Consider the following 19130-nt stretch of genomic DNA (forward strand, 5'->3'; position numbering starts at 1 on the left):
AAATAAAAAAAATAAATCAGAAAGCTTGGGGCACCAGGGTAGCTCAGTTGGTTGAACATCTGACTCTTGTTCTCAGCTCAAGTCTTGGCCTTGGGGTTGTGAGTACAAGCCCCACATTGAGTGTGGTGCCTACCTACAATACATAAATAGGCTTTGAGTAAAGCAGATTACACTACATAAAGTAGGTGGGCCTCATCCAATCAGTCAAAGGCCTTAGAAGAAAAAAAGTTAGAGGTCCTCTGACGGAGAGGGAATTCTGCCTCCAGACTGCCTTCTGATGTTTATCAGCTCCTCCCTCAATCTCCAGCTTGTTGGTCTTCCCTGCAGAGTTTGGACTTGACAACTCCAAATGCAGGAGCCAATTTCTTAAAAAAATTGTTCTCTCCTTCTTGCTTTTTCTCGATACACATCCTATTGTTCTATTTTTCAGAGAACTCTGACTAACTTAGAGATGTACTTAGATCTTTTTCCTCAACTGTTCTAGAGAATGGTGTAACCCTGATTCTAGAATTAAGATTTAGGATTCATCTTTTAAATCTGACTGGTTGGGTTTGAATCCTGCCTCAGTTACTTACTGCATGATGTTTAAAATTGTTAATTGAAATGTTATATGCATATAAAAATACAAACACATACTAAGGTACAGCTCAATGAATTTTCAGAAAATGAACTAGTAAATAAAAAGACCAGTGTAACTAGCAAAATAAAAGACCAAAACATTACTAACACTCAAGAAATTTCCTTTATGCCTATTACCAGTCACTCACACTGTCACTAAGGTAAATCACAATTCTTACTTCAAAAAGAGTAAATATTTTTTATTCCTGTGTATTGTCATTTTTTTACATTTTATATACAAGGAATAATAGAGAATGAATTTTTTTATATCTCATGCTCAACTTTTTTTTGGTATGATTAATTTAGGTGGTTATATGTCATTGTAGTGTGTTCACTGTTGTGTAGTATCTTGTAAAAGTACTTCTACTATGTTGTTGGCCTCTTTATAGTTTAAGGTGGAAGCTAAAGTTATTGATTGAAGTTTTTCCTCTTCTCTGATATAGATATTTGAAGGTATGCATTTCCCCTTAAGCATTGTTTTAACTATATCCCATAAATTTTGATATTATGATTTTGTTTTCATTCAGTGCAAGATGTTTTCTAATTTCTCCTGGGATTTCTCCTTTGACCATTAATCCCATCTCCTGGGATTTCTCCTTTGACCAATAATCCATGGATTATTTAGAGATATGTTAATGAATTTCCAGATATTTCAACAATTCTCAGATTTGTTATTGATTTCTTTTTTTTTTGTTATTGATTTCTTAATTCCATTGTAGTTGCAGAACACACTTTGTATAATTTTAGTTCTTACATTTATTAAGATTTGTTTTATGGACTAGCACATGCATCAGATTTTTAAAAAATATTTTATTTATTTATTTGAGAAAGAAAGAACTTGAGAGAGAGCATTGTGTGAGAGAGTGAGAGCATAAGAGGGAGAAGCAGACTCCCTGCCCAGCAGGGAGCCTGGTGGGGATTCACTTAACCAACTGAGCCATCAGATTTTATTTGACTTTCAGAAGCTTTTAGCTTAGCTCATTTAGCCTCCTGCTCTCCTAGGCTTTGGAGTCAGCAAATGTATAGTCAGGAAAATCAGGTGTGTCTGAAGGCTCCTCGTTTCTGATTTTGCCATTCTATCCATAAGCAATAGCACAAAGCTTTGATGGTTTCCCTTTCCCCAGTTTATTTGCTGTCTGCCTGGGCCAAGTTCCAGTCCTCAAGCATGCCCAGATGTGGCAGATGCCTCCAGGGAGTTGATCTGATAGCTCTTCTGTGAATTGTTCCTCTCTGGGATTTGTAGTCCTTTCAATCCTTATTCTGCAGCTCTTGACACCTTGAAAATGTGGAGTTTTTTTTTCTGGAGGGGGGTGGTAATTTGTCTAGGTCTTTTTTTTTTTTTAAGATTTTATTTATTTATTCACAAGAGATATGGAGAGAGAGGCAGAGATGTAGGCAGAGAGAAAAGTAGGCTCCCCCCAGGGAGCCCAATGTGGGACTGATTCTGGAACCTGGGATCACACCCTGAAGGCCGAAGGCAGACCCTTAACTGCTGAACCAGCCACGCGTCCCATTGTCTAGGTCTTTTTTTTTTTTCTTTAAGATTTTATTTACTTATTCATGAGAGACACAGAGAGAGAGAGAGAGGCACAGACACAGGCAGAGGAAGAAAGCAGGCTCCATGCAGCGAGCCTGACATGGGACTTGATTCCGGGTCTCCAGGATCACACCCTAGGCCAAAGGCAGTGCTAAACCGCTGAGCCACCCGGGCTGCTCTTGTCTAGGTCTTAATAGTTATTGTTAGTGGCAGTGTTGGCCTGTTTCAACCTCCTTTCAACACTTCCACCCTAGAAGTAGAAGTTGTGTGTCCTATTTTAGATAACAATATACTTTGCTATGCCATTTATGCACCCTTATTTCACATGTGGTTTGTAGCATTCTTATGGATTTGTTTCTCTTCTTGCTGAAATACTATCGACAAAATAATTTTCAAAGAAGAGTATTTCCAAAGAGAGTATTTTGAATGATAAAACTGATGCTTAAAAAAAAAAAGATGTGGGATCCCTGGGTGGCGCAGCGGTTTGGCGCCTGCCTTTGGCCCGGGGCGCGATCCTGGAGACCCGGGATCGAATCCCACGTCGGGCTCCCGGTGCATGGAGCCTGCTTCTCCCTCTGCCTGTGTCTCTGCCTCTCTCTCTCTCTGTGTGTGTGCCTATCATAAATAAATAAAAATTAAAAAAAAAAAAGATGTTTTAAGAATTTATTTGAGAGAGAGAGAGAGAGCAGGAGAGTGGGGAGGGTCTTAGAGGGAGAATCAGATTCTTTGCGGAGCTGGGAGCCCTTTGTGGGGTACAATCCCTGGACTCTGGGATCATGACTTGAGCCAAAGGTAGACGCTTAACTGACTCAGCCTCACAGATGCCCCAAACTGACACTTTATATAGATTAAAATTCTGAGGGGTGTCTGACTAGCTCAATTGGAAGAGCATGTGACTTTTGATATCAGGGTCATGAGTTTGAGCCCCATGTTAGGTGTGAGATTACTAAAATAGATAGGCAAACAAACTCAGAAAATTTGGTTTTGATGTTCTTTTCCTTTAAAAATTTTGAAAATACTGCTTCTCTTCATAATAGTATTATTTACAATAGCCCCAAATTGGAAATAATCTGAATGTCCATCAATAGTAGAACAGATAAATAAACTTTCCAATATTTATACAATGGAATACTATATAGCAGTGTTTCTTTTTTTTTTTTTTAAAGATTTTATTTATTCATGAGAGACACAGAGAGGCAGAGACATAGGCATAGGGAGAAGCAGGCTCCCTGCAGGGAGCCTGATGTGGGACTTGATCCCAGGACCCCAGGATCACAACCTGAGCCAAAGGCAGAGGCTCAACCATTGAGCCACCCCAGGTGCCCCTGTAGCAGTGTTTCTAACTGGAGAAGATGTTGCCTCCCAGGAGACATTGGGCAATGTCTGGAGATATTTCTTTTGTTCTCACAACTTGTTGGATGAGGGGAGAGGATTGCTGTTGGTACCTAGTAGGTGGAGACTAGGGATGCTGCTAGACATCTGGCATTGCATAGGGCAGCCATCTCATAAGGGCCAAAATAGCAATAGGGCTAAGGTTGAGAAACTCTATGTCAGTGAGAGTAGATAAACAGTTGCTACACAGATGCAACCGTATGTTGAATCCCACAAACATATGTTGAACATAAGAAGCCAGATAGAAAATATACAGTGTGTATACAATGTGTATATACAATGTGCATCTATTTTTTTTTTTTGAGAGAGAGTGTGTGTGTGCATGTGCACTTGTGAGTGGGAGTCGGGGGGTGGGGAGGCACAGATGGAGAGGGAGAGAAAGACTCTTAAGTAGGCTCTATGCCCAGCACAAAGCCTGACTCGAGGCTTGTTTTAACGACCCCAAGATCATGATCTGAGCCAAAATCAATGAGCCACCTGGGCGCCCCATATTTATATAAAATTCAAATATAGGAAAAATAGTCATGATGTTAGCAGTTAGCATAGAGTTGTCTTTGGTATACAAATGATGACTGGTAAGGGCCTTTTAAAGGTCCTTTTACTAAGGAGATTAGCTACACAGATGTGTTCAAAGTGTGAAAATCAAGCTGTGCTTTATAATTGGTGAGATATAGATATATATAATTATTTATTATATAATATATGTGATGTATATATATGATTATACTTAAATAAATTTTTTTAAAAATTCCATTGTCTGCCTTTAAGAGGTGATCTGTTCTTCGTCTTTGGAAGCATTTGTATTTTCTCTTTGCTTTTGATATTCTGAATGATCATTGTAATGTTGACTAAGAGTGGGGTTATCCATACCTGTTTGCCACTCTGAGATCTTTTATTCTAAAGTCTCTTCATTTTTTTCTTATCACAGGAAAAATTTTAGTTACTATTTTTGCAAATATTTTCTTACCTATGCTTATTTTTTTTCTCTTTCTGTGATTTTATTATCTAAATGCTGACAATTCTACTTTTCTCTTCCATATGTCTTAGCTTCTCTTTTATAGTTTATCATTTTTTAATCTCTTTCCAGTTGCTCTCTGGGTGATTGTCTGCAATCTCACTAATTCATTCTTCAAATTTATCCAGGCCACTGGTTGGGTAGGCACAACCACTGAGTGGTCTTAAGCTGCTCTTCCACAAAGGCAAGCAAAATGGAAATAAGGTTGATGGAAAATAAACAGTTTCTTAAAAAAAAATCAATGAAAATAAATTGATTCATTCTGCTATTCAACCGATCCATCAAATTCCTTTTTAAAAAAATTATATTTTCATTATATTTTTCAACCTAGCATTGCTTATTGTTTTATTATTTTTCAATATGAGTATTTGTTCTCGGGTTATTTCATAAACGCTGATCCTCTTCTATATTTTTGAAGAGGTTTATTGTGCTTATTTGAATTGTCCATTCTGGCACTTCATTTGTGCTTTATCTGGTATTCATTATCTACCCTTTTGACTTTCTTTTGTGGTGTTGCTCCCCTCCATTATTTTAATTTGTGATCACAGACACCAATGTGTCTTCCCCCCTGGGGAAGCTCATCAACCCCGGCTGGTAATGTGTGTCCAGGGGGAAGGGCTGAAAGGATTGGCCCTAGCTGTGTTCTGCAAAGTTTTTAGAATGTGCGTTTGTGTGTCAAGGAGTATACCTCAATATGAGTGCTCTGGCCTTACAGCCTGGAACTAATGGCTGCTTCTTTCCCTGTACTTAAGGAACCTGACTGTACTTACCCTTGGGCTTTTCTCTCCAAGAGCAGTCTTTGGCTGACATCCCCTTGTCCTCAGGCTGTGTGGCAGGGAGGAGTGTCCAGAGCCAGGCCATTGGTCTGCACCTACTGTTTTCTGTTCCCCAGCCCAGACAGTGCTCTACTGCTACTGCTATGCCTCAGAGTGCTGTTTGACAGGCAGTTCCACCCCCAGCCCCCATAGAAATGCAGGAAAGAGGAAAGAGCAGCTGTAAGATCCTCTTTAGAATCTGTCACCTGATTGGCACTTGGCTGTCCTCTTATTTCCTAGGCTACTGTTTTGCATTTGCATTGGGACCCAACCATCTTCTGGCTTTCCAGAGGGATTCCTCACAGTTTTGAAACGAGGGCCTCAGACTCATCAACCTCCTTATCACCTTCTTGTTTTCTCCAGGGTCAGACTGTGGTGTGGATGCCAACAGCCTTTGTTACTTTATCATTTTGCTGGAAACCAAAAATAGTAGTAAGTGTGGACTTTAAAAGCAGTCTCTTGAGAACCGTGTTAGCTCAGGCTAGTTATTTAAGTTTGCATAGCTGTGAAATATGGCTGATAAGGACATGGCACCTGCTTCAGAGAATTGTTGTGGATTAGCCCAGCACTGGACATAGTATCAGTTAACTATTGTTATTGTTTTTATGTTATGACAGGGTATGGGCAGCCATCAGTGGGGAGTCAAGGCTGGTGGTTGGAGTTGTGGATTTGAATGTCACATCCCTGTGGGAGTGAATAGAGTAAGGAACAAAGGTGGTGTAAGGAGTGGTCCTGGCATTTAAGGATTGTAGATAAAGAAAAGGAGATAGGGAGGGTATATCCAGAACAGATAGGGCCACAGAGGCCAAATGAAAGTTGAGCCTCAAGAGAAGAAAGGGGTCATTGTCAGAACCAGAGGCTTTGGAGAGATCATCGGTTTTTTAGTCAATTGGATTTTGCAGTTAGATGCTCCCTGATGAACTTTCAGTAGAGAGGAGGGGACAGAAGCCAGATTACAGCCAATTGAGAAATAGGAGGTGAAGAAGTAGAGACAAGTATAGACCTTTCTCCCAAAATATTTGGCTGTGAAAAGGAGAGAGATTAAGGCAATGGCTGGAGGAAGTGTTCAGACAGAAGAAACACAAGTGGATTTGTTTCTTGTGGGGAAAGAGCCAGTTTTGGGGATCCCTGGGTGGCTCAGTGGTTTGGTGCCTGCCTTCGGCTCAGGGCGTGATCCTGGAGTCCCAGGATCGAGTCCCACATCGGGCTCCCTGCATGGAACCTGCTTCTCCCTCTGCCTGTGTCTCTGCCTCTCTCTCTCTCTCTGTCTCTCTCATGAATAAATAAATAAAATCTTTAAAAAAGAAAAGAAAAGAGCCAGTTTCATCTTTCCCATCTTTTGCTCTTTCCTTCTTCCCTTCTCCTTTACCCATTCCCTCCTACCTCCTTCTAGTTCTCTTCTCTAAGCCTAACTTTGTATCATTCTGAAAATGAAGCAGGTGACTAGGAAGCTCTAGGAAAGAAAGAGGTGGAAGCTACTTGAGTGCAGGATAAACTACGAAGGGCATTTGCACTGAGGAGATAGTGTGATGGCAACCGAAGTCCAGGTGGGCCTTGAATCCTTGCCCAGTGTTGCAGGAGGGGAGGAGTGGTATCAGTGGGTATCAGTGGAGGTGGGTTTGCAATGGAGGGGAAATGGGGCAGGGAAGGAAAGTAAACAGGGTTTCTTCCATTATATTTAGTTGGCTTATTAAGAACATCAGTATGCACCAGCTTACAGTGTCCTCAATACTTCCAACTAGAATCCTCTTCTGCCTCCAGAATTCTCTGAAGGTGACTAGAAGGAAACATGTGCCTCAGAGCCAAGGCATTTCAGCAGCTTCTCCAAATCTTGCGATACTTATGTAGAAATAGAGGCATGTTGTTGGGCCAGTCTGGGCCTGAGAACCAGGGGCATGGCCCTTCCTGACCTCCATTCTCCTCAAACCTCCAGACATCCTACTGTTCATCATCGCTTCTTTGGCCTGTTATCCCTGGCCAGAGAGATGAGGTAAGAGAGTGATTGCCAATGCTGTCTAGTACTGGATTACAGGAGTTGTGAGGTCTACTACTGGCCGAACTGCTGGCCCAGCTGAAACAAAGATTAAAGATTGGGAAAAGTCATAGTTTACCACACTTTAAACAGAGAGTGTGAAATCCTAGTACCATGCAGAGAGCAGATTGCTTCGTTGAGGTTTCTCCACCCTTGCTGGAAACTTTCTCAGAGCCCAGGGTCCCTAGCACACGTTATGACTCACTCAGGCTGCCCTTCTGTAGCCAGCATCTCAAATCAAGATGGGACGCACTCACATTATTAGACCTTTTGTTCAGAAAGGGTTGTACCTTTTGTCAGCCTACATGGACTCTTTATCACTGAACGGCTGTGTGACCTTGCATGCGTGTGTGTTGCTTCCCTTCTGAGTCTCACTTTCTTCATTATTGGAGATGATCAGATCTATTTTAAAGGGTTGTTGTAGGAATGAAATGAAATAATACACATAAAGTGACTTGCGTGCAGGACACACAAATTACTTTCTTTCCTTGTCAGCTTTACCTAGAACCTGGTTCCTAATAGCACAGGTGGGGTGAGCACTGCTTGCTGGGAAAAGGGAAGGAAGTCTCTGTCCCACACCCTTGTGTGCTTGCTGTGATGATGGGGAGAATGGGCCTGCTCCTCTCAGCCAGCCACTCCCAATGGCAGTTGATGCCACTGCCTGCAGAATGGGGCATTAATTCTGTGAGTACTGGGAGCTAGGTGTGATACAGGGTGAGGGGTCTGTGAAGAGTGCAGACAAAAACCTGCAACCTGAAAGAGAGACTCAGCTCAAGACCCTCTCCTCTGGCACCTATCCTCACACCTAAGGGGCCCTCACCTGGTCTCCCAGTTCTAGTCTCACACCTTGAGTTCATCTTCCAAGCTGCCCTAGATGGTGCTTTCTGAAACGCTAGCCTGTTCACATCCATCCTCTTCTCAAAACCCTCTGTGGTTCCCTAGTGTTTAAAGCTGAGCTTTTCAAATGATGGAATATGACCTTTAGTGGGTTATGAAATCAATTTAGTGAATTGCAACAAGCATTAAAAAAAAAACAGAATAGATTAAATGTCAACCTCAGTCACATGTAAGTTATTGTTTTGCAAAACATTGATTTCAGATTATTTAAAATATAAACATGTAATTTTGTATTGAGGTTTTGTGGGTTTGCAACTGCCTTGGGAACTTCCTGGGTGTAATTTGAATGCTACCCCCCATACTCGAAGGGCAGGATGCTCTAGGTTGGTAGGTGGAAGTTTTAATAAACAAAGGGAACTTACATATAAGGCTTATCTTGGCCAGCTGTGAGATGAATGGACCCCCAAATCTATCCCTCAAATCTTAAAAGCTTATAAAGAAGACTTAAGTGGGCTCAGTTACATGGACCATGCAAGTGTTCTTAACACCACATCACCATCTGAGGGCTGTGTCCTTGGAGCATCCTCTGGAAGTGGGGAAGGCAGGTAGAACTCACATTCTCAGGACAGAGGAGGGGGTGAGGAACCCTCCAAATGCCCAGGTCATGCTCATAGGTCACTTGGTTGTTACATCTTTTCTTTGACGTTCCCCAACAGGGATAACATTTTCAGTAAAGTGCACAAGCGTTGAGTATGCAGTTTGATGGGTTTTTATATGTACACACTCTCATTTAGCTACCACCTAGACCAAGATATGAAACATATCTGGTGTCTCAGAAGGCTCCCTCTTGCCCCTACCCAGTTAAAACTACCCCACCCTGCAAGATAATTACTGTTCTGACTGTTTTAGTCATCAATTAGGGTTTTTTTTTTTTTTTTTACCTGTTTTTGAACTAATGGGGTTTTGGGTGTTGGCTTCTTTAGCTCAACATGTCTGAGATACATTCATGATGTTGCATGTAGTTGTAGTTAGTCCGTTTTCATTATTTTTTTTTATTGGAGTTCAATTTGCCAACATTTAGCATAACACTCAGTGCTCATCCTGTCAAGTGCCCCCCTCAGTGCCCATCACCGAGTCACCCCAACCCCCCGCCCACCTCTCTTTCTACTACCCCTTGTTCGTTTCCCAGAGTTAGATGTCTCTCATGTTTTGTCACCCTCACTGATATTTTCACTCATTTTCTCTCCTTTCCCCTTATTCCCTTTCACTAATTTTTATATTCCCCAAATGAATGAGACCATATAATGTTTGTCCTTTTCCGATTGACTTCACTCAGCATGATACCCTCTAGTTCTATCCACCTCGAAGCAAATGGTGGGTATTTGTCATTTCTTTTTTTTTTTAACGTTTTATTTATTTATTCATAGAGACACACAGAGAGAGAGATGCAGAGACACAGGTAGAGGGAGAAGCAGGCTCCATGCAGGGAGCCCAATGTGGGACTCGATCCCGGGTCTCCAGGATCACGCCCTGGACCGAAGGCCGTGCTAAACCCGCTGAGCCACCAGGGCTGCCTCTATTTGTCATTTCTAATGGCTAATATTTAATATTCCATTGTATACATATATCACATCTTCTTTATCCATTCATCTTTTGATGGACACCGAGGTTCCCTCCACGCTTTGGCTATTGTGCACATTGCTGCTATAAACATTGGGGTGCAGGTGTTCCGGCGTTTCACTGCATCTGTATCTTTGGGGTCTGTTTTCATTATTGTATTCTATTGTGTGAATGGACCACAGTTTCCTTATCCACTTCTCCTGTTGATGGACATTTGGGTTGTTTCTACTTTTTGGCTCTTGTGAACAAAGCTCCTGTGAACACACTTATATATGTCTTTTCATTTCTACTCGTTTCTTTTGGCCATACTAATAGGAGTAAAAATTTCTGGACCACGGAGTAGATATATGATAACTATTAAAACTTCCAGAGTAGTTATATTTTAGATTTATATGTGTATGTTCACATACATGTGTGATGTATATGTGTATATACTTATGATCTAGGTTGTCATATAAATTGATTTTATTATTGTGGGTCTTGGTTAAAAAAAAAAAAACAACAAACCAGCCCACATACAACAAAAGCTACTCATTAGAAGTGAAAGTCACATTCCTTAGCATGGCTCACAAAGCAGGGCATGACCTGCTTCTGTCTCTGCTGCCTCAACTCCCACCCCCTCCTCCAGTGTCTTCTCTTGGCTTGCCTGAAAAAATTTTTTCCTCTTTTTTGTTTGTGGACTCCTACTTTTCCCTGAATATTCATTTCAAATGAATAGCTTTTCCAAGAAGTCTTCCCCAATCACCCCTTTCTCCTTTGTCTTTTTGCCCCTTTATAACCCGTGCATCCCTCTATCATAATGCTTAGTGCCTGTATTCTGTCTCCTACCAAATGTTTCCTTAGATACAAACAAGGTCCTTGAGGGAAAAGTGACCCACCTTTAGTATCTAGGATTATGTTCTTTACCTTCCCACCTCCATCATTCCTTCTTTTAGTAACAGCCCCTAGTATTAATCCAAGGAGCTACCTTTCCTAAACTTGAGGTCCAGGTAATTCAGGTGTGGTCCCATTTATCTGGTATCATAGAGGTGCTTGTGACTACAGCCTGGGTCCCTCATCATATCTAGTATCCTTGGCTATAGAGTTTGGTTGCCTAGCTAGTTGGAAAGGGCTTTGGGAGGCACGGACCCCATTCTTTGTATTTTTTCCATCCCCTGTCCACATTGTGGTCTGTAGCCCATCATCTGCTAGACATTGTGCTAAGTGCTATTTATTTATTATTTATTTATTTATTTATTTATTTATTTATTTATTTTAAATTTTTATTTATTTATGATAGTCACACACACAGAGAGAGAGAGAGGCAGAGACACAGGCAGAGGGAGAAGCAGGCTCCATGCACCGGGAGCCCGATGTGGGATTCGATCCCGGGTCTCCAGGATCACGCCAAACCGCTGCGCCACCCAGGGATCCCAGTGCTTTATATTTACAATGTCATTTAGTTTTCACAGCAGCTCTAGGAGCTGAGGATACTATTATCATCTCCATTTACATATGAGAAGTCTGGTTCAGAGAGGTGAAATAGCACATAGCTAGCATACTTCCAGAGCTGGGCCTTAGACTAAAAGCTCAGGGCTGCCTTTGTATCAATGATAAAACATTAAACTTTAACTCTCTTAAGAGCAGATGCTTTAAGAAAATAATTTTTATGTATGAGTAGGTTTTTCACAGGTGTTGCAGAGGTGACCCCCTTTTCTCTAAGCATTTTCAAGATATCATCCCATTGTCTTCTGGCTTCCATTGTTTCTGATAGGTAGTAAGCTCTAATTATATTTGTTCTTTTTTTGTCAGGTGTCTTTTTTTTTTTTCCCTCCCTTCTGGATATATTAAAGATTTTCTCCCTATCTTTAGTCACTAGTAACTTGATTATGATGTGCCTAGGCATGGTTTTGTGTTGGGGTGTATATTTGTCATATATGGGGTTTTCTGAATTTCTTGAATCTGTAGATTGCAATTTTTCCTAATTTGCACAATTTTCAGCATTTTTTCTTTATGTGTTTGCTTTCTGCCTAGTTTTCTTTCTCCTTTTCTTCTGGGATTCCAATGACACAAATGTCAGATTACTTAATGTTGTCCATTGAGGCTCTGTTCATTTTTGAAAAATATTTCTTCACTCTGTGGTTCCATTTAGATAATATCTTCTGACATATCTTTACTTTCATTTCCACTTTTAGAGTATGCAGTATGCTATCATCCTAGCTAGGGAATTTTTTATTTCAAATATTGGATTTTTTAGCTTTTGAGTTTACATTTGGCTTACTTTTTAGAATTTTCTTATCTATCTTGAAATTCACTAGCTCTTCAGCTATTACTTTCATCTTTTCCTATAAAATATTTTAAACATGTTTATTATGTTTAATTTCAAGTCTGCTAATTCTAATGTCTGATTCATCTTCTGGGTTCTTGGTATGCCAGGTAATTTTTTTTATTGTGTGCTTATTGTATGTAATACACTTCAGAGTCTCTTGATTCTGTTATCTTTCTCTGAAAAGTATTGAGTTTTGTCCTAGTGACTGGTTCACTTGCTGACAGATCACCTTAATCCTATGGAAGTGTAGTTTTAGCCTTTATTAGAGTTGTCTCTTCCAGTTCTATCCTAGTCCTTGGGTGTAGACCTTAGTCCTAGGATGTGGTCCTTTCTCCTAGTGCATGGTCCTGAAAGAGTGCCAGTGGAAAGGTCACAATGTTTACCAAGCTTCTCTAACATGGCAGGACTTGAACTTCTCTAGTGTGGCAGGACTTGACTGCTCAGCATTTTAAACTCTCTGCAGTTGCTTTCCTCTCAGTAATTTAGAGTCTTACCCCATGTATGAACTGTGAGCAGTCAGCCTAGTATTAGAGGAGAATTGGCACACAGATTTTAAAAGGAAGCCTCTTTAGTGCTTCTGTCATTTGCTGGATTTCACTCCCTAATTTCCAGTCACTCCGGCCCTCATGCACAGCGTAAAAAGGGATGTGCCTTTAGGGGAAGATCTTACCCAATGTGCTTAATTTCCCTCAAGGGTTGGATCCCCTTAGTTTCTTCCTGTTTTGTTTGCTGTCCAGTGCCTTAGGGAGTGGTAGTATTGTTTTCATAGTGTTTTGGGGGGAGTGAGGATTAAATGAAGTGCTTAGTACCAGATCTGGCATATAATCATAATCAAAGGTGGTCACTACTGTTAAGAAAATGATGTGTTCTTTCACAGAGGGCTTAAAGAAGGAGGGCAAGGCTAGAAGAATCTCTTTTCCAGACAGTAGGTGGGTGACTTCTGTTGGGGCTTTTTGGACTAGAAGTCTATGCCTCCAACTGTAGACAGACATTCACAGTTGTTTAGAAATAAGCAAAGTCCCACATTTTAGAATGAATTTATTTGTTTGCTTATTTTCGCATTCCAGGTGGGGCTTATCAAGACCTGAATGGTCTGAACCAGATCTATCAAGAATTTTAAAGGGACTAAGATGGAGTTAAATAAGAAGCTGGCTAGAAGTGCATATCAAGAGCAGAGGCTAGGAGATGACACCTCCCCCCAAATCCTGTTCCAGTACAGGTCCCTTCTCTGAGCATTCCAAGCAGACATAAAGTAATCTTAATTCCCAAACCCACACACGTCTGGAAAGATTTTTTTTTCTTTGTTAAAATTCCCATTTTAACCATTTTAAAGTGTATAATTCAGGGACTTCTAGTATATTTATGATGTTATGCAACCTTCATCACTGTAATTCCAGAACATTTTTATCACCCCAGAAAGAAACCCCATACCTGTTAAATAGTCCACATTTCCCCTTCCTCTCAGCCCCTGCCAACCACTAATCTACTTTCTGTTTTTATGATTCATCTATTCTGGACATTTCATATAAATGGAATCATACAATATGTGACTATTTGTGTTTGGATTCTTTCACTTGGCACAATGTCTTCAAGGTTCGTCCATTGTCTGGAATTTTTTAGATACTCATTTTCGTATAAACTCCTGTGTCTTTTTGACTTTTTCATGTTACCTCCTACATGAGGGTTTCCTCTAGAGAACAGGGAAACTTGAAGAAGTGAGGATGGGGGATGGTGGGTGTTGAACAGGTGGGGCACATTGACACACTTCTGTTTGACAGGTTTCTGTTTCTGTACCCCATTTACAGTGCTCTTGATACTCTTCTGTAGGAGTATCTACTTCATGTTTTCCACCTGAAAGTTCCCTCACCTCAACTATAGTCAAAAGATTGATGTCTTTCTAGGGCACCCAATTAAATGTAACAAGGTAATGTATAGGAGAAATACCTGTGTTTTAAAGTCAGACTGGATTTGAATCTCACCTTAGACACTGCATAGAGGCTTGGGGAATTCCAGAATAGAGAAGACCTATGTGCATTTTTGCAGGCAGAACCTGGGAAAGGGGTGTATCCCTAGGGATATTACATATGTCAAAACATGGCATGAAAGAGTAGAAATAGCTGCTGGATACCATGACTGAATCTATCTTGAAGAGTTCCCAAAGCCTGGTGCAGTGGGGGAGGAATTAAATAAATTACTTTTCTCTGTGTCTCAGAGTAGCAAGCAAGTGGGTGAACAGTCTTAGCTCCACCTCATTTCTTATTATGCTATGCCTCATTTCCCAACATGGCATAGGGGCTACCAAGTGTTCCCAGACATTTATGGAGAACAGTGAAGGGACCTAGAGAGCCTGCAGACTTGGAGAAGACCTGCCAGATAGGGCAAAAGTAGTCAGGACAGTTGTCCACAGATCCAGAGTAGGGGCATTTTGGCATCTCGCAGGAATACCTCGAGACAGCAAGGGGCAGACACCTTCAGAGGATACCTAGAGATACCTAGAACTCAGGTATGATCTTGGAGAAAGGGTGTGACAGATGCTGAACTGAGATTCAGTTTTTGCTTAGTGCTACAGGATGGGGGCTCAAAACAGTAATTCATTTCAACTTAGAAAAGGCAATGTAGGGCAGCCCGGGTGGCTCAGCGGTTTAGCGCTGCCTTCAGCCCAGGGTGTGATCCTGGGGACCCAGGATCAAGTCCCATGTCAGGTTCCCTGCATGGAGCCTGCTTCTCCCTCTGTTTGTGTCTCTGCCTCTCTCTGTGTGTCTCTCATGAATAAATAAATAAAATCTTTTTTAAAAAAGTATTTAAAAAAAAAGAAAAGGCAGTGTACATTTTAAGCACTTCTGAGTAGGTAAGCAGAGAATCCTAACTTTAAAAAACCATTTTTTTCTTACTGTACATCATTCCACTTTATTTCATTTTAAGCTCCTGAAATAGGTAGGGCCTCTCTTCTCTCTCTAAAAACATTACTAGAGAAAAGAGCCCATGATTGAGCTGATCCCTTGAAGAAGCAGAACTTTGTAGCTTTAGGGGGCCGACCAGCTGGCTCAGGGCATGGTTTCTCAGCTGAAGCTCCTAGGGAAACTGCCTCAGGCACTCAGCTAGCCAGCTTTGCGCTGGAAAGGGAGGGGTTAGCCCTCACAGGTCTGGGCTCTTCTGGAAGCTGGCTGTTCTCAGCTGCAGGGCTTCCTTCCTCATCCTCCCCCCCTACCCTTGTTTTCTTCCGTTTTGAATGTTTTTTAAATTATTCATTTATTTGAGAGAGAGAAAGAGAGAATAAGAGAGATAAGCCCACCACGCTGAGCATGGACCCCAATGTGGAGCTCAATCTCATGACCCTGAGATCATGACCTAAGCTGAAAGCAAGAGTTGGACACTTAGCTGACTGAGTCACCATGGAATGTTTTTTTAAATCAAGGTGAAATTCACAGAATAGAGAAGTAACTACTTGTAAGCAAAGGACCCAGTGTCCTTTAGTACCTTCACTGTGTTGTGCAACCATTCCCTCTCTCCAATTCCAAAACATTTCATCATCCTCAAAAGGGACTCCCCAGCTTAAGTAGTTACTCCCAAAAGACCCTGGCAACCACCAATTTGCTTCCTGCCTCTGTGGATTTACCTATTCTGCACATTTTTTATAAATTAAATCACACAATATGTAACCTTTTATGGTCTAGCTTCTTTCCTCATTCCTCTTATATCTTTCAGTCCCATCTCTTCTCCCTGAAGCTTTGGGGCCCACCTGGGAAGTTCCCTAGGCATTTCCAAAGTCCATTTTCCAGGACTTGGCCTAGAGAAAGGAAAGGTCAGAGGGTGAGGGTTGGGGGTGGGGTGGAGGGAGTTAAATTGGGTTAGGAAAAAAATGCCAAAGATTTCTGACCAGGTCCCAGCCTCTGAATTTAGTTTAGAGGCCAATTATCTTGGGACAGTAGGTTTTAAGTACCATGGTTGTGGCTTCTGAGCCATGCCACATGTGAGACAGGTTTGCCCTAGCTCCTGACTTGAAACAGATGCTCTGTGCCCTTGAAAGAAAATTAAGTTTTGAAAAAAAAATGCAGCCCTATTGAGACAGTGGCATGGCTAGAATTTCACAAAGCTGTATTTATAATCAGACAGAAAACCATGGGGAAATAGCTATAGCATTAGGTTGTTCCTTACATCCCAAGTGGCCACACCTGGCCATAAGAACTGGGGACGCTGTGGAGAAGCACATCATAAAGTGGGCCAGGGCGGCCACTTTAATTAATATTACAGCAGAATTTTGAAACTTGAAGTGGAGGAAATTGTAGGGAGAGAAAATTGGAGGTGGTGGCTTCTCTGTTTCTGGTAAAAGAGCTGGTTAGTGACACACTACTGGCTCTGCAGTTTCTTTCTCTGGTTTCAGGGGTTTTTCTGTGGAGTGAGATGCCTACCTCTCTTTCCTGGGAGGGAAAATAGGGGTTGAAATTATTGAACATGTTTTGAGCAGGTTCCCTCTGGTTGTCTTCATGCAGAATGGGCTTATTTATCATGACCTATGAAGGCCTGTCCACTGATGAAAATCATTGTGCCCATGCTTCTTCCCTCCCTCCAACATTGGTTACACATGTGAAGCTGTATGGCCTTGGGTTAGTCATTTCTCTTTAAAAATTTTTAGCTTTCTTAGCTGTAAATGAAGGTATTAGATTGTGTAGTGGGGTTGAATAGTGACTCCCCGAAAATTCATGTCCACCCATAACCTCAGAATGTAACTATTTGGAGTTGGAGCCTTTGCAGATGTAACTAAGGCAAGGATTGAGATGAGATCCTACTGGGTTAGGATGGCTGCTACATCCAAAGGAGAGAATCCTTATAATGTAGTTGGGGCACAGGGGCGCAAAAGCACCTGGCTCCAGCGGGCCCAAACAGACCAGGTTGAGCCATTTGCCACTAACAAAACCCAAAGGGGAGAGAAATGAGTGGTAATAAAACAAGAACTTATTTCAGTGAGACCCAAACTGGGAAGACAGTAAACTAACATCTCAAAGACTATCTCCAAAGTGCTGAAAATGCTTCTAGGTTTATATAAGGAAAATGTGGGACAAAGGTCGGTGGTACATGCAGGTGGGCAGTAAAGGTCAGGTTGGATCATTATCTTGGGGTCAATCACTGTCAGGGTCTTTTTGGCTTTGGGCAGTCCTTATTGCTTGATAGGATAGATTCAGTTCCTGTCACAAGATGCCTTGCTTGCAGGATCTTTTGCTTGACTTGAAAGAGGATCTGGAAAGAACCTAATTAGAAAGTTTGAGGTCAAAATGGAGGTGTCTTTCAATAGAGATGGAAGAGAGCACACAGACACATAGGAAAGAAGAAGTAGGCAGAAATTGGAGGGTATGTCTACAAGCCAAGGAATGCGAAAGATTGTGGGCAAACGAAAGTTAGGTGAGAGGCAGGGAGTTTCTCTCATCCCCCAGTAGGAATCAGTTTTGCTGACACCTTCATTTTGCATTTCTGGCCTCTTGAACTCTGGAGACAATAGATTTTTCTTGTTTTAAACCAGTTTGTGGTACTTTGTTATGGTAGCACTAAGAAATTGATACAGATTAGATATTGTTTCTAGGATTAATTTAAATCTTCATGGTGCTTGTAATTTTTACAAAGTGTATTCATATAATTTATTTCTCTTGGTAAATTCTTGCCAAGTGGATACTGTGATTTATAATGAGAATTAAATATTTGTTCTTCCTTTTCCTTCCTGGGACAGATCTCCTAAAACCTTTGAAGTTTCCTGTGATGAGAGCCATATGGGTGTCTTTTGTTACATTAATAAGGTGACTTTTGGAAAGTTTAAGGATGGGAGCTGGTTGCCAGTGGAACCAACCAAGTGATTAGGGGGTTGGAACTTTCAGAGCTATCACCTGACTCTCCAGGGAAGGGAGAGGGGCTTTGGAGACTGAGTTCAATCACCAATGGCCAGTGATTTAATCACACCTATGTAATGAGGCCCCATAGGAAAACGCAGAAGGCCTGGATTTGGGGAGCTTCTGGATTGATGAACACATGAGGCTGGGAGAGAATGGTGCACTCAGAAGGAGCACAGGAACTCTGTGTCCTTTCCCCACACCTTGGCTTTAGCATCTCCCCCATCTGGTTGTTCCTGAGTTACATCCTTTCATAGTAAGCTGGTAATCTAATAAGTAAAAGGTATTTGAGTTCTGTGAGCCTCTCTCGTGAATTTACTGAACCCAGGGAGGGGGTCATTAGACTTAAGAGTAGCTTCTGAAATTAGTCAGAGTGGGAGGCAGTCTTGAAAGACTGAACCTTAACTTCTGGAATCTGGGGTAGCTATCTCAGGGTAGTGCCGAAGCTGAGTGAAGTTGTAAGACACTCAGCTGGTGCCCAATAATTTTTGGTGGTGTGTGGGGATAACACCTCCCCAATACACACACATACATTGGAGACTGGGTTAATGCAGAATCTTTTAATCAAGTAACTTTTTTGGGCTTTGAGTATATTTTACCAACCCATTTCCTTTTATTGCAGATGCTCAGAGAGATGACATATTTACTGAAGTGACCAAACAAGTCAGTGGCAGCTCTTGGGCTCCAGTGTGTGCGCTTTTTTCTAGTATAGTGGTCTCCATCGCCTAAAAAGTTCTGAATCTGTGAGGATGTATTTGGAATGACTCTCCTAGGCATAAGCTGAAGCCTGATTAGGGGAAGGGCCAGACTCCCCAGCTGCACTGGGGTTATCCTGGCTGAGGCCGGTTAGTGAGACTCAGGTCTCAGCTTCCATGGACTCACACAGCCTCCTCCTATCTTTAAGAAACACTTCCTGCAGTCCTGCCCCCAACCCATGGTAAATAGAGATCATTCATTGTTCTTCAGGCCAAAGGTGGGATAGCATGGTGGAGTGAAAAAGCATAGCAGGCCTCCTTTTGAATCCCAGCTCTGCAATTTACTATCTGTGGAACCCCTGGGTAATGACCTCACTTCTCCAAG

Source organism: Nyctereutes procyonoides, unplaced genomic scaffold (genome assembly GCF_905146905.1).
Source record: "Nyctereutes procyonoides isolate TBG_1078 unplaced genomic scaffold, NYPRO_anot_genome, whole genome shotgun sequence".
Classification (NCBI taxonomy): domain Eukaryota; kingdom Metazoa; phylum Chordata; class Mammalia; order Carnivora; family Canidae; genus Nyctereutes; species Nyctereutes procyonoides.